The sequence below is a fragment of the Suricata suricatta genome, chromosome 6 (genome assembly GCF_006229205.1).
Source record: "Suricata suricatta isolate VVHF042 chromosome 6, meerkat_22Aug2017_6uvM2_HiC, whole genome shotgun sequence".
Taxonomy (NCBI): Eukaryota; Metazoa; Chordata; class Mammalia; order Carnivora; family Herpestidae; genus Suricata; species Suricata suricatta.
In genome coordinates, this window is record NC_043705.1 from 102,022,497 (window position 1) to 102,036,143 (window position 13,647).

Consider the following 13,647-nt stretch of genomic DNA (forward strand, 5'->3'; position numbering starts at 1 on the left):
CTCTGAGGCCCCTTACAGAGTCAAAGCAACATACGAGGTACGTATACGTTGAGGAGAGTTTAGTAGATGTGCAAATAGTACTGCTTTTTTGTTTTCAAACAAGGCTAGTATTGGGACCTTCAGGTTTCAGTAGTTTATATGTCAAAATAATATCTGTATTAGGTTTTCACTTCCAGAAATGTTTAGGGAATTACTTAAAAATATAAATGGGTCTCCATCATTCCTTTTCAGCTGCTCAAAGTGAGAGATTAATAAAATCATGGAAGGAGACCCAGACTGGGAGTGAGGAAAATCTACAAGTTATATTTATTTTGTTGAGAAAAAACAGCTTTGCTGAAGGAGGAGGAATTGGTCTAATTAACTGATCCAAGTCTCTAGCTGTATTTTAATGTAGTCCATGTGTGGATTCTGGCACAATAGGGTCTTCAGGCTGCCAAATCCAAAATCAATTTGTAGAAGAAACAGCAATCAGTCATTAATTGATTTCTGATTCCATTCAGCTTTGAATTAAAGGACACCTCCATGTCCTTGCAAATAAAATAATGATCAGAGATTAGGCACATCCAATAGCAATTTGATTGCTGTCCACATCGGACTTCTAGGCTTACCAAAGACTGCCATTTGCCTGCCACCTGGTCATTCAGTGAACCTGCCTCCCATATTTAATCCATCGACTGTCTTTCTGTTAATGATCCAGGGTCCATGGCACAAACAGACGTGTTCAAGGAAACTATCATCAGGAGCCTTTTAACAAGGGCATATCAGTCTTGTACTCACATCTTGAATTTCTCAATAGCCACTTCACCTTTCTCTCATGCAACTGTTCAATATATACTTAACTTTATTGTTTTAATTTAAATCCAAGTTAGTTAACATATAGTGTAATACTGGTTTCAGGAGGACTAACAGACACGAAAAGAGGCTCAACATCACTCACCATCAGGGAATACAAGTCACACAATTGTTGCTAATGGTAATTTAGAATTAGAGGTGGGTGACGCTGTCAACAACAAAAATTGGTTCACTCCAAAATTTAACTATGACTTCTTTGCAGACTCAGAAAGTGAAATCCAACTTACATAACTTTTGTGGCTAAAGAATCTATCAATATCCACTGATTCTGAAAAGATAACTTAGCTCAACTTCATACCTAATGAGTGTTACTTAGAATCTACATTTTTCCTCTCCCTCTGCTTTTCTAAGAAAAGTTAGAATGGAAAGAGTAAACAGAGCACAAGAATTGTAGTTAAAGAATCTTTGCTTTCCCAGATATCAAAAGTGATGAGGGCAGCTGTTAGACTGATGTGAATGTGAGCAATGGATAGCTAATGTCCTCCACCATTCTGTGTATTTTTCACCGCATGCCAAAGACAGTGCTCGTTTCTCCTTCAATATGTACATCCTCCCCAATGAGGAAATTGTTCTTGGGATTGTTTGGGGGTACTTTTTTTCTTATTGAAAATACATTTTCTTTCCAGCATTTCAGAAAGTTATTTAGAGACTGTACTCTATGCCAAACAATAATTCTGTTTTTATAAAGTAATGCCATGCTTCAACATCTATTCTTCATCTGCTAAGACAGAGTTAGCAAGGAATATTTTATCTCCAGCTGGGCCCTGTTAGTCCTTCAACTCAGCTTATAGGTGCAATACATCATGCCTGGAGGCCCTCTGGTATTATATAACTTCCCATGCATAACTTGAATTAGCAAGGAAATGACATATTTATATAGCAATTAAAAATATGTTTAGCATTCCCTGAGGTGCCACCCCTCCCAATTATTTAAGCTAAAAGCACATTAATCATCCTGCAGGGTGTACTACAATAGAGACAGCAGTTGTTTCTGTATCCAGTGTTTAATATCGCACAGGAAAACGTAATCTGAATTTCCACAACCTTGACATGTCACCATCCGTTGATTATACGTACACTTAAACACAGCATGCTCTTTTTAAACAACACCATTTGGAGCTGTCACGTACCCAAAGCACAAGGCTCAGTGCTTTCACGTTAACCCACTTCACAATAAGACCGTTTATTACTGAGCATGAACAAGAAGGAAAGGGGAATCAAGCTCATTCCCATAAGCTTTCTTGATTTGAAAGTCAATGTTAGACAGTTCTCCAATGCTGTAAGATCCCAGAATCTGTTAGATGTTCTGGAATGTTTATTCTTGAGTGTTCATAGTGGCATTATTTAAAAAAAAAAATAATGTTTATTTTTGAAAGAGAGAGAGAGCATGGCGTGCATGCAGGGGAAGGGCACAGAGAGAAGGAGACATAGAATCTGAAGCAGGCTCCAGGTTCTGAGCTGTCAGCACAGAGCCTGACACGGGGCTCAAACCCATGAACCACGAGATCATGGCCTGAGCTGAATGTACTTGGATACTTAACCAACAGAGCCACACAGGTGCCCCATAAGTGGCATTACTATAAAAGTGCAATTTTAATTGCTGTGTACACCCCCAGACATAATAAAAACGAGAAACCATGGATAAACATACCTTAACTTGTTTGACCATTCTGGCATAATTTTAGGGGCACTAGACGTTTTTGAAATCTTAGGATGCGCCTCAGGTGGTTTTTGCTGATCCTGGATTAATGACAATCAAACACAGAGTGACCAGCACTCTCTTTCGGGAGCACCCTGCCCCTCCATGATCCACAACTCTCCCAATATCAATCGTGAAGGAGCACTGAGCAGCTCCTCATCAGCCGGGCATCACCAATATCTGTAAGGGGCTCTGTGTTCCAGAAGCCATTTTGACATACTTCATTTCATTTAGGCAGATAACATTCTGAAGGGCTATTATGGCCACACATTTACAATTGAGACACTGAATTTTATCTGACTTTTTAAACAATGCACATTTTAAAAGTCACAAACTCAGATATTTATACTTAAATCCATCAAATGTGATCATGTGGGTGATAATTCTAACAACTGGTCCTATGTGTTATATTTTCACTTGTGTGCCATGTAATATCTGTATGAAATTTTAAATACATTAACTCATTGATCCTCACTGCTCCATTATATTATGGATAGCAAAATCTAGACTCAGGAGGCAAGGCAAGGGGGCTTGCCCTATGTCACACAGAAGCCAGAAGGTGACCCCTGACATTCTAGTTGTCGAGTCCCATCCACAGTGCATGGCCCCCCAGATTGTACTGCTGCCTGACCACTGGATTCAGCATGAGGCCCTAAAGAATATTCATAAACATATAAACTAAGGGAGGTAAAATAACCACAGTATCACTAACATGCACTAGGAGGTGTTCTGACATATTTTATACCTAACAGCACAGAAACAAACAAACAAAACATGTGAGTCATCACTTCCTGCTAGAAGGTCATCTGGATCTAAACATTTGGAGTTTACACTCTGACTCTAATTAGCTCTGTGTTCCTGGGAAAAGCACTTACTCTCCCTAATTCTTCACTTTTCCTCACTCATACTTTAGTACACATGGATGGAAAAGACCCATGGAATAGTTCAGACAACCATATGAGACCACACATAGACGTCACTTATCAGAGGGCCTGGAGATGGTCAAGTGCTCAGCAGATGGGGAGATCTATAGTTTCGCTTTTAATTTGATGATCCATCTAATTCCATCACACTGAGCATATAAAGCTCTAGTTCTATGCTCAAGATGTTCCCACACCCTGAAAGATGGAGTTCACCTCCATTTCCACCTGACAATCATTGGTCAAAGTCCCTTCATTTCTGGCAGGCCAACATATGCTTTTACCTCCTCCAGAGGGTTCCCAGAAAGTACAGACTCCTTTTCTTGCTTTGCTATTGCCACACACTTTTCTGAATCACTCTTACAGACCTTGACCCAAAATACTGTGAAAACACCAATAATGATTGTCCAACTTAAAGTATCTCCCCTCTTCCGCACTGATTTCAATGTTGACTTTAAGTGCAGCACCCTTGTGAAGAACTAAATGAATTCATAGTCCCTCCTTTATCACCTCACTTCGCCATTCACTGTATTCTCTCCTACTCCTAGGCTCTATCTAGACTGCCCAAACTTGAGACTCACCTGGGCTGCTAGCAGAAATGGTGTTTAGGGGGTCCCCATTTAAAATACTCCCATAGGCCAACAAGTGACCATATCAAAGCTGAGACTTCACATTTAGGGGGTGAGCCGATCGTTTTGCAGGTAGAGAAAATGGAGCTCAACAAGCAAGGTGGTTTGCCCAGGGTCATAGCTGGATTCGACCTGAGGTCTGCGAATTCCCTGATTACTGCTCATTCCATTGCAAGTTACTATCTGAGCACAGACCTCTGATTAGCCAGACTTTTCAGTAAGCTTCTGGTATTTTCAACAGTTTACCATATCTGGCTGGATTCCCAAATCTTCCCATGATGCACCAGAGGCCATCCTGCCTGCCCAGAGTTACAATGTGCTTTCTTTCCCTGCTTTGCCTCCCTGCTGTCTCTCCTTCTGGGATCCATACCCTGACTCCTCTCGCCTCACCTGAAAACTGCAGCTCCACCTCTGGGCCACTGGCTTTCAACACCTACAAGTCCCTTCACTCAAGCATGACTTGTCCAGGTCAGGCCCCTTCTCTCATCACCCAAGGCCTAGTGTGACTGTCAGAGTTTGCACACAAATATGGTACAACTTGCATTCATACAGTCTTATATGTGAGAATATTACCCTAGATCTAGAATTCTCAGCATCTATCCCATCACATCTGATGTAATTGACCATAACAGTGGAGGGGAAAAAAACTGGACATGTTTTTATGTTGTTGGTTTTTTTTTTTTTTTTGAGAGACACAGAGAGACAGTGTAAGCAGGGGAGGGTCAGAGAGAGAGGGAGACACAGAATCCGAAGCAGGCTCCAGCCTCTGAGCTAGCTGTTAGCACAGAGCCCAATGCAGGGCTTGAACCCATGAACCATGAGATCATGACCTGAGCCGAAGTCAGACGTTTAACTGACTGAGCCAGCGAGGTGCCGCTGGACATATTTTTAAGATGCGATTTTTTAAATTGCAGTTTAAAGGACTGTTTTTGGTGTTCTTCTCTATAGGTAAAACTCAAGATTTTATTGTTTCTTGGCATTCAACTTTTTTGAAAAAAACTAGGTGCATTTATTCAGTTATTAAACCCATGTTTACTGTCCTATCCTCCAGCCTAGAACAGTGTCTGGCATACAAGAGAAGCTCAATAAACAGGACAGATAAGGTTCTTAATCTCACAGAGCTCTTCTTCTAATGGGAAAGGGCCAAGTCATCAAACAGTTATCCTAAGGTATGAGAGAGGCTTTGATAGGAAACATCTATGATGCTATAGGAACACACAGAAGGCACATCCTACCTAGATTTAAGGGGTCAAGAAAGACTTCCTGGAAGAAGGGACTTCTATCCTAACAGCTAGTGGAAGAACACAAGCTAAGGAAGTAATCAAAATGCCAAGCAAACCAGCATTAACAGACGAGAGACCATACACTGAAAGGCAAGCAATGAAGAATTCGGTCCATTTGGGTACTGGAAGTATCTATACCCATGACCCCTCTTCTTTGGCTTTTACTAAGGTCTACAGCAAGTATACATATTTACCTTATATTTTGATCCAAATAATCCAACCTCAGCCACTAGATGCACACACACAGGCATGCATATAAAATATATAGCCACGCATGCTGTTAACACCCACACACCCCAGAATGAACAAGAGAGACAAGAGATGTGATACTCAGGTGACCCCAATCCCCGTATGTTTCTCACACATGCTGAATCTCTTGCCACATTCATACAAATCTGGCATTTTACATTTTTAAAAAATATATGATTCCCCCCCCCCCCCCATCCCCCAAACACAAGACAATGACTATATTTCCATCTGGTGCTTAATCTGGGAAACCATGTCTGTTTCAACACTGGAAAAATAAATTGCTGTTTCAGACCTCTGGAGAAGTGACATGTCACCGAATGGGTCTAATGTAAGGTGAAAGTCACTGGGCCATGAGCACATCTATGGTTTACATTATGGGCCCTGGATCAACCTCCCTTTAGACGCCAATGAAATGTTCCCTTTTAAAGACATGAGAATCGAGGTTGCTAAAAGCAACAGTGAGCTGTCCAAGCCCCACAGCAGACCGGGGGCAGCACAGCTCCGGGACTCTTCACCTTCCAGGAATTATCCCTATTCTTATAGATAAATTTTGGAAGCAAGCTTAGAATATCTTGGTCTGAGCTTCACGATAGGGGCATAGTTAACCTCTCAGACTCCATGTCTTCTCTTTTACTAAAACATTAGTCTTTGGAATCAGGTGGCATTCATGGTTGTATATCTCCTCTGTAACAGCCTCCCTAATAAAATGGCTGGTGGGCTTGTTACCTACTGGAAAGAGCTGAGAATGTGATCAATTATACTAAATATAGCTGTTCACTGATGTGAGTGCGTGGAATGCCCTTATCAACTCCATGAAACTGTGATGATGCTTTCCTCCAAAAACTGTGCTACGATCTTTCAAAATCCACACAATTTCTTATGTAAATCACCAGTTCCAGCAACCTCGTAAGTAAGAGGAGAGAAGCTTTTCCTGTTGCACGCCTCAGTGAGCAGACATGGGCAAGTTAACAAACGAAACAGAAGTGCCAACTGGATTCAGAAAACGTTGTATTCCTACTGATATTCCTACAGGTAAAACTGAGTGTTCTGAATTTTCACTGCTTTTTGTTCAAGCCTCCACCACCCACCTCCACTGCAGCTCTTGAAAACAATATTTAGATTTAGGCTTTGAGTTACACCCAACTGGCATTTGAATGAAATGAGACAGAATCACTTCATAAAATGCACCCCTGATTTGCTAGTGAATCAAGATGTAAAAGTGACCTTCCCATGATTCTATGAAATCCAGCCCTCAGCATCTTCTTGGTTTTCACATTTGTATATTCCTTTGATAGGCATCTTTCTTGTTTCTGACATATAGCAACTTGAGTGAGCTCCTGCAAGTCTTTGAAGGCTGCAATAATACAATGTTGCCATTTTGTAGCCAGCTTCTTTTTAGAGGAAACTTGACAGAGGACATGGAAATATGCCAGATGAACATCTAAGAGGCACTAATTAAACATTTGGAGAGTGACCAGCGAATGCTGTGTGCCCCAAGAGCATGGGTTTTAGAATAAGACACACCTGAGTTTGATTCCTGCCTCCACTATCACTGCTTATGTAATTTAACATTCCTGACCCTTCGGTGTGTCAGCTGGAAAGTAAGGATGAGGACCCTACATACTTTAACTTGTCATGGGACCAAAGGAGAGGATATAAAAATACTATTTGCCAGAACTCCCTTATGACCCAGCAATAGCACTGCTAGGGATTTACCCAAGGGATACAGAAGTGCTGATGCATAGGAGCACATGTACTCCAATGTTCATAGCGGCAATGTCAACAATAGCCAAAACATGGAAAGAGCCTAAATGTCCATCACCTGATGAGTGGATCAAGAAGTTGTGGTATATATACACAATGGAGTACTACATGGCAATGAGAGGGAATGACATATGGCCATTTGTAGGAAAGTGGATGGACCTCGAGGGTGTCATGCTAAGCGAAATAAGTCAGGCAGAGAAAGACAGATACCATATGTTTGCACTCATAGGTCTACAGGAGAACAGGAGAAACCTAATGGAGGACCAGGGGGAGGGGAAGAGGGAAAGAGAGTTGGGGAGAGAGAGGGATGCAAAACTTGACAGACTATTGAATACTGAAAATGAACTGAGGGTTGAAGAGGAAGGGGGAGGGGAGAAAAGAGGTAGAGGTGATAGAGGAGGACACTTGTGGGGAAGAGCACTGGGTGTTGTATGGAAACTAATTTGACAGTAAACTACTTAAAAAATAAAATAAAAATTAAAAAAAATACTATTTGCCATGATAATGAAAAAGATACATTGAGCACTTTTAATGTGCCAAGTGTCGTACATAGATTATATCACTCAGTTTTTGTGACAAACTTAGGAGGAATATACTCTTATTCCATTTTGTGGGTAAGAAAATTAAGGCACAGAGACTAACAGCCAAAATCAGAGGCTTCCGTGGGGAGCTGGGATCCATTCCTGAGCAGAATGCCTCTAGAGCCACACTCACAACTGTTAAGTACCAAACTCTGCATTCCCTTCAGCCCTAAAATGCTATGATCCTATGACTTCTGTAACAAAGCGTGCCTTGTAACAGACACAGAAGACCTAGCTTGCTGTGGCATAGAGCAGCACAACATTGTTAAAATACCTGTTGTCCTAAATAGACACATATATGTTTACATGAAGGCATGTATCTGTGTGAGCAAGCACTATGCTCACCTGGGAACCTTCTGGGTGAATTGTAATGCGAACATTTCTGCCACGCCCCCAAGCCCAGCCACCCAGACCACCTGAACTAGTGAAATGGGGCCTCAAACTCCAGTGATGCTGTAGCTCAGGTTCCGACTCCAGAAAAGCATAGTGCTCCTACTCAACTTATAAGGCAAAGGGTCCACCATAGTCCTTTGCTTTGTCTTCACCTAGTTCCTCACATTTTAAGACTGAAATGAAAATCTTCAGGAGTCTATATACAATTTCAGGCTCTGCTACACACTTTCTTTACATTAATTCCTTTCCTTCCCTCAAAAATCTTGTGAGGGGCAGCTGGGTGGCTCAGTCAGTTGAGAATCCAACTTCGGCTCAGGTCAGGATCTCATGGCTCATGGGCTTGAGCCCCACATCGGGATGGGATTTGAGGTGACAGCACAGAGCCTGCTTCTGATTCTCTTCCTTCCCTCTGCCCCTCCCCGCCTTGCACTCTCTTGCTTGAAAATAAATTACAAACATTAAAAAATCTTGTGAGATTAGTACTACTCTCCCCATTTTACAGATAATGAAACTGAATTCCACAGATGTTTAAAGATATGTTTAATAACATGACTAGGAAGCAGCAGAAATGGAATTTAACCCACGTCCATCTTAACAGCTAGGCCACATTCTAATTATCTTCATCTCAAATGTCAGCACTACTAAATACACACACACACACACACACACACACACACACACACACACACACAAATAACCTTCTAGCCTTACAAATCAAAATGCCTCACTGCCTTGGTAAGGTTTTGTTTGGATGAGGTGCGCCTGAAGAGCATACTCACCCTGCTTTTGTAAATTCAAAAGCTTCTGCTATTTGATGGAAGAAGGTTGTGTTTACATTTTTTTAATAAGAAAAAAATATAAAATACAAATCATGAAGTGATCAAATTAGGGTTCTCTAAGATCTGGTTACGTAGGAGAGCATTTTTGATGTCTGAATTTGACTTTGGTGAGTCTGCACAGTACATTAAATTCTTCCTTACTGAAGCAATTCTCTTTGAGACCCAGAGGGAACAGAGATGTGCCCACAGGACCCTGCAAGGAGCATCGAAAGAAGATGTTTGCCATATAATTTCTACTGAGAACAGAAAATTAAAGGGTAGGGTTTCAAGACCACAAATGTGGGCGCCTGGAATGGGCTCTAGACCTGGATGAGCCCATACTTTGGAAGGATTTGCTTTTGTTCAAACACGGAAATCATTTTAAACAACAGATGGATTAAGACTAAAAACAGCTCTTTCAATGGATCATTTGTCATCTGTAACAGGTTTTTCTTTTTCTTTTTATCGAAGATAATGTTCTCAACTATTCTGGAGAAACCTTCAAAGTAAAGGGACTGGTGTCATCTTGGACTGCTCTCCTTTCCCCCCTCACAACCAGCAATCCTAGTCAGCGGCACATCCTGCCAAAAATACCTCCTAAAAAGTATTTCCCTCCCTGCCTCGCCATCACCCTGGTTCACTTCACTATTTTTTCACACCTGGGTTACTGTGATAGCCTTCTATCTCAGCTTCCCCCTGCACCTTTGCAGGGCCTTCTTATCACAGTAGTCATAGCCATGCCAGTAAATTAAAAAAAAAAAAAAATATGGCCACTGTTCTTTTGCTTAAGAAATGGTTCAGAAGTAACCTTTCAGAATAGAAGCTCAGACCTTCTTCTGATTTACAGATTTTTTCTGATTTCCATGATTTGGCCCTTGCTAACCCTCTGATCTTATCCCTACTACTCTATTTGTCATCACACACTGTCCTTCAGCCACACAGGAAAACACTCTTTTTGCTTCTTAATCAGGCTACCCACACTTTACCACAGGACCTTTGCACATATCGGTTCCACTGATACAATGCTCTTCGCCCAGACATCTGCCTACTTAACTCCCACACATGTTGCAGATGTTACTCAAACTCACCTATGTGAGGTTTTTCTGGACTATCTACATATTTAACTCCATTACTCCAATGATATTTTCCAATCTTCATCTAGGCGTCATTTTTCCTTCCTAGCAATTATCAATATCAAAAATGCTATGTATTTCTTTTCATCTTGCTTAATGTCAGATGCCATATTAGAATGCAAGCTATATTCAGGGAAGCTTTTTTTCTCTTTTATTTCTTTTCCATCTTTGGAACCTAGAATAGTGTGTGACACATGATAATTACTCTTAATAATTAATTGTTAAAAGAGTAACTAAAAATAATTAATGTAGATGTTTGGAATCAAATAAGTACATGGAACAGAAGTAGATGCAGATACTTGGTACACACTAGATACTCAGGGTCTTAAACGGTTAAAAACAGGGATGAATCATAATGTGGAGTAGGATCTGGGATGGTGGCCCTACAGGTGATTTTATTCTTTAGGATTAACGTTATCACTTATATATATATATACATATATATATAAAATACATTTTTACAATTATTATTCACTTGTATAGAACTTTAGTTAACAACATTTTCCCACATACCACATCTTGTTTGCTTCTCTGGGTGGTACACCAAATAGGATTATATTGCCTTTTACATGTGAAGACCCGAGGCCAAGAGAAAATAAACTGATTATCGATGAGCTCGCAGCTGACAAGGATGGAAAAATCAGAAGGGATTTATTCTTCTGTTTACGTAAAGTGACTGAAAAATGACAGGAAAAGTCTTTTTTTTTTTTTTTATGTAGGCTTATATCAGAATTTTAACACTAGGAGCTTGATGTTGATAATAAGCCAGAGGCACCTAGACTTGAGGATTTGTATAATGCTGGACAGAAAGCTGAAAAAAAACCTTTAAATTATGGTAAAATACACATAAAAAGGTTCAGATGGTAAATTTTATGTTATGCGTACAGATCTGTGATATCGACACTAACCATCCCACCTTCCATCCCCAGAACCCTTTTCATCTTGCAACATGAAACACAATATGCATTAAATAATAACAACTCATTCCCCCTTCCCCAAAACCTCTGGCAGCAATAATTCTACTTTCTTTCTCTTATGAATCTGATTACATACCTTATTTAAGTGGAATCAGATTTGTCTTTTTGTGACTAGCTTATTTCACTTAGCACATCTTCAAGGTTCATCTAGGTAACAGCATATGAGAGAGCCACTTTCCTTCCTAAGGCTGAATGATATTCTATGGTATGTATATGCAACCCTATTTATCCGTGGATGGGCAGTGAGGGTTGGTTCTACCCTTAGGCTACTGCAAATGAAGCTACTGTGAACACTAGTGTACAAATATCTGTTTGAAGTTCCTATTTTCACTCTTTTGGGGTCAATACCTAGAAGATGAATTATGGGATCACACGGTAATGAAAAGTTTATTTTTATAACAAAGAATGATGATAACTAATAGCATCATTGCTAGTGAGCGGCTGCTTAAGCCTACACTTCACTGGACTTGAACACAAGAACACGCCTGTGCACCGTTTCCATCCCAAAGGGCACTGCTGGCTTTATTCTCATCAAGAACAGCCATTCACATAGCCTATTTTCTACTGAATTTCTGCCATTCATTGGGTTTGGTAGTGACCTTGCTCTCACAGGGCTTGCCATCATTTAGAAGTCAGGCAGATACTGCACAAATCATAACACATCATCACTTTACAACTGTGACACATGCTTTAATGAGAAAACACAGGGTGCTGTGAGAATACTGCATTAGTGAGCCATCAGGACTGAGAAAAAGGAGACTTCTTCAAGAATAGGCATAAGTTCTATCATGTAATGGGGAGGTGAGCACCCATTAAATATCAAATTTATTTTGCGGAGTAAACAGCTGGTGCCGAGCATCATTAGATTACTCCCTCCAAATTTCAAAACCATAGTCTGAAGATTCAGAATATGTTGGCAATATTCAGATGCTCATCAGATGAATCACATTAATTATACTAATTATCTTAATGTTTAATTAAATAGTAGCTATTAAGTTCATTATCCCCATAACACTGATTTATTTTTTAAAGTAGTGGTTTGGGATTTTATATATAATTATTTTCCTCTATAATGCTTTATTTTCTATATCAGTGCATGTATGTATGCATATATACTATACATAATATATACATTATATATATACACACATAATATATACATCATGGGAAACTATTGGATAGGTGAGCTTTACCTTACTTTCTGTCATTATTTTTCAATGATAATCAGTTTTGGTTATCATCTGTTACAAGGCCAATAAGGGACTAAAGTAAAACTGGGGTATTCAAAAGCGACAGATTTACTACTTTTCATCATTACCCATCACCAAAAGGAAATTATTAATTTTTTTTAGGTTTATTTATTTTTTGAGAAACAGAGAAAGACAGGGCATGGTCAGAGGAGGGGTAGACAGAGAGGGAGACAGAGAATCCGAAGCCGGCTCCAGGCTCTGAGCTGTCCGCACGGAGCACGATGCGGGGCTCCAACTCAGGAACTGTGAGAGATCATGACCTGAACAGAAGTCAGACGTTTAACCGACTGAGCCACCCAGGAGCCCCAGGAAATTATTTAAACATTAAAAAAAAAAAACCACTATTTTTATAAAACTAATTCAACAGAGAGAACTTTGGGACACTGATAACTCCTTAATAAACTAGGAGAACGTTTCAAGTTCAATAAATTCCTTCTGAAAGTATTAATGTCCTCCAAAAAAGTATGATTCAGGTTAAAAATATTTTTAAAAATCACAAAAATATTTTATTAAGAACAACCACCCTCCAAATAAATCTGACACACACACATCAACCATTTTATTCTACTCCAATCAGTTATGTTGGGCCTCAGTTACTCCATTTGTAAAGTGTGGGTATTTATACCTGCCCTAGTGATCAAAATGACTAAATCAAACTTGTGAATTATCTATGTACAAATGCAGGTTTCTAGAGACAGCTACTTGCTCACCAAAGATTTATATTCACCTTCCATATTCTGGAGTGGCTTCCTGAAAGCAGTGCCTGCCAGGAACAAAACCTCCCTCCTCCGAGCCTTCTCCCACCAGTCATGGCCCTGGGGCCATGAATCCTGTCTACAGAATGTGCTGGTAAACAAAACAGACCAGCCCTTGCAAATTTCCCTCACAATTCTTTATACTCTATAGCTTCCTTTGTTCTGGCTGGGTGTAGCACCAAGGTGATTTGGGAGCCACTGCAATAAAAAATGACAAAACCAGCTACTTTTTTGCATGGACCTCAAGCATATTGTAGTATAGAGGTGGAATTTAAGGAAAGGTATTAAGCAGGCTGTGTTGTAGCCTATGAACAAGTAATATATTGTATCATGTATCTTGAATG

At 40.1% G+C, this 13,647-nt stretch overlaps 1 protein-coding gene across 2 annotated transcripts in view; it reads right to left on the bottom strand.

Annotated features, from left to right (window-relative positions):
- SGCD (sarcoglycan delta) overlaps nt 1-13,647 on the bottom strand; it is a 380,420-nt gene that overhangs the window by 317,431 nt on the left and 49,342 nt on the right. The window lies entirely within an intron of this gene.